Source organism: Oncorhynchus keta, unplaced genomic scaffold, assembly GCF_023373465.1.
Source record: "Oncorhynchus keta strain PuntledgeMale-10-30-2019 unplaced genomic scaffold, Oket_V2 Un_contig_2633_pilon_pilon, whole genome shotgun sequence".
Taxonomy (NCBI): domain Eukaryota; kingdom Metazoa; phylum Chordata; class Actinopteri; order Salmoniformes; family Salmonidae; genus Oncorhynchus; species Oncorhynchus keta.
Window position 1 is genome coordinate 34,630 of NW_026284914.1, and position 3,034 is coordinate 37,663.

A 3,034-nucleotide genomic window follows, 5' to 3' on the forward strand; every position below is an offset into this window, starting at 1 on the left:
CTGTTTAACCAATGGCTGTGCTGTGTGCTGTCTAACCAATGGCTGTGCTGTGTGCTGTTTAACCAATGGCTGTGCTGCGTGCTGTCTAACCAATGGCTGTGCTGTGTGCTGCTTAACCAATGGCTGTGCTGTGTGCTGTGTGCTGCCTAACCAATGGCTGTGCTGCGTGCTGCTTAACCAATGGCTGTGCTGTGTGCTGCCTAACCAATGGCTGTGCTGCGTGCTGCCTAACCAATGGCTGTGCTGCGTGCTGCCTAACCAATGGCTGTGCTGTGTGCTGCCTAACCAATGGCTGTGCTGTGTGCTGCCTAACCAATGGCTGTGCTGTGTGCTGCCTAACCAATGGCTGTGCTGTGTGCTGTCTAACCAATGGCTGTGTGCTGCCTAACCAATGGCTGTGTGCTGCCTAACCAATGGCTGTGCTGTGTGCTGTTTAACCAATGGCTGTGCTGTGTGCTGTTTAACCAATGGCTGTGCTGTGTGCTGTTTAACCAATGGCTGTGCTGTGTGCTGCTTAACCAATGGCTGTGCTGTGTGCTGTTTAACCAATGGCTGTGCTGTGTGCTGTTTAACCAATGGCTGTGCTGTGTGCTGTTTAACCAATGGCTGTGCTGTGTGCTGTTTAACCAATGGCTGTGCTGTGTGCTGTCTAACCAATGGCTGTGCTGTGTGCTGTTTAACCAATGGCTGTGCTGTGTGCTGTCTAACCAATGGCTGTGCTGTGTGCTGCTTAACCAATGGCTGTGCTGTGTGCTGTGCTGCCCTAACCAATGGCTGTGCTGCGTGCTGCTTAACCAATGGCTGTGCTGTGTGCTGCCTAACCAATGGCTGTGCTGCGTGCTGCCTAACCAATGGCTGTGCTGTGTGCTGCCTAACCAATGGCTGTGCTGTGTGCTGTGTGCTGCCTAACCAATGGCTGTGCTGTGTGCTGCCTAACCAATGGCTGTGCTGTGTGCTGCCTAACCAATGGCTGTGCTGTGTGCTGCTAACCAATGGCTGTGCTGTGTGTTGCCTAACCAATGGCTGTGCTGTGTGTTGCCTAACCAATGGCTGTGCTGTGTGCTGCCTAACCAATGGCTGTGCTGTGTGCTGTTTAACCAATGGCTGTGCTGTGTGCTGCCTAACCAATGGCTGTGCTGTGTGCTGTTTAACCAATGGCTGTGCTGTGTGCTGCCTAACCAATGGCTGTGCTGTGTGCTGTTTAACCAATGGCTGTGCTGTGTGCTGTTTAACCAATGGCTGTGCTGTGTGCTGCCTAACCAATGGCTGTGCTGTGTGCTGTTTAACCAATGGCTGTGCTGTGTGCTGCCTAACCAATGGCTGTGCTGTGTGCTGCCTAACCAATGGCTGTGCTGTGTGCTGTTTAACCAATGGCTGTGCTGTGTGCTGCCTAACCAATGGCTGTGCTGTGTGCTGTTTAACCAATGGCTGTGCTGTGTGCTGCCTAACCAATGGCTGTGCTGTGTGCTGTTTAACCAATGGCTGTGCTGTGTGCTGTTTAACCAATGGCTGTGCTGTGTGCTGCCTAACCAATGGCTGTGCTGTGTGCTGTTTAACCAATGGCTGTGCTGTGTGCTGCTTAACCAATGGCTGTGCTGTGTGCTGTTTAACCAATGGCTGTGCTGTGTGCTGCCTAACCAATGGCTGTGCTGTGTGCTGCCTAACCAATGGCTGTGCTGTGTGCTGCCTAACCAATGGCTGTGCTGTGTGCTGCTTAACCAATGGCTGTGCTGTGTGCTGCTTAACCAATGGCTGTGCTGTGTGCTGCCTAACCAATGGCTGTGCTGTGTGCTGTTTAACCAATGGCTGTGCTGTGTGCTGCCTAACCAATGGCTGTGCTGTGTGCTGCCTAACCAATGGCTGTGCTGTGTGCTGCCTAACCAATGGCTGTGCTGTGTGCTGCCTAACCAATGGCTGTGCTGTGTGTTGCCTAACCAATGGCTGTGCTGTGTGCTGCTTAACCAATGGCTGTGCTGTGTGCTGCCTAACCAATGGCTGTGCTGTGTGCTGTTTAACCAATGGCTGTGCTGTGTGCTGCCTAACCAATGGCTGTGCTGCGTGCTGCTTAACCAATGGCTGGGCTGTGTGCTGCCTAACCAATGGCTGTACTGTGTGCTGCCTAACCAATGGCTGTGCTGTGTGCTGTTTAACCAATGGCTGTGCTGTGTGTTGACCTAACCAATGGCTGTGCTGCCTAACCAATGGCTGTGCTGTGTGCTGCCTAACCAATGCTGTGCTGTGTGCTGTTTAACCAATGGCTGTGCTGTGTGCTGTTTAACCAATGGCTGTGCTGTGTGTTGCCTAACCAATGGCTGTGCTGTGTGCTGCCTTTAACCAATGGCTGTGCTGTGCTGCCTAACCAATGGCTGTGCTGTGTGTTCTTAACCAATGGCTGTGCTGTGTGTTCACCTTTGATGGCAGTTCAGGAGGAGAGACAGGTTTCTTCCCATTTATTTATTTTGATTAAGTCCTCAGTCCCAAATCAAATCCACTATCTTACAGAGGGGATTCGAGCCTTTGGCTGTTCTGTTCAGTTTGACAAGGAGAGCACGAAGATGAGAAGGAAGACTGGAGGTCATTTACTTTAATAGCTGGCTACAACTGTAACTTTGATGTCATTTGAGAAAAACAATTCCTTATGTTTCTTGCCCATTTTATGTATTTATCAGAGTTATTGACCTCACAATTAAGTCACCTACCATGTCGAGTACCTTCAATTGTTGTGCTGCAACTAAGAAGCAGCAGCCGCGGGAGATCATTCGGAAAACGGACAGCTCATTGTGCTGAAAGTAGAGGAATAATTCATTTTAATTAGACTTTTAACAAGACGGGCTTTAGTGTCGGAGCCTATTTCTTCCTATTTAAGAAATGAGAGGTTTTGTCCTACCTGTTTCGACAGACTACATTTACATTTAAGTCATTTAGCAGACGCTCCTTATCCAGAAGCGACTTACAAATTGGTGCAAATCACCTTATGACATCCAGTAAAATAATTGAACAGCCACTTTACAATAGTGCATCTAAATCTTTTAAG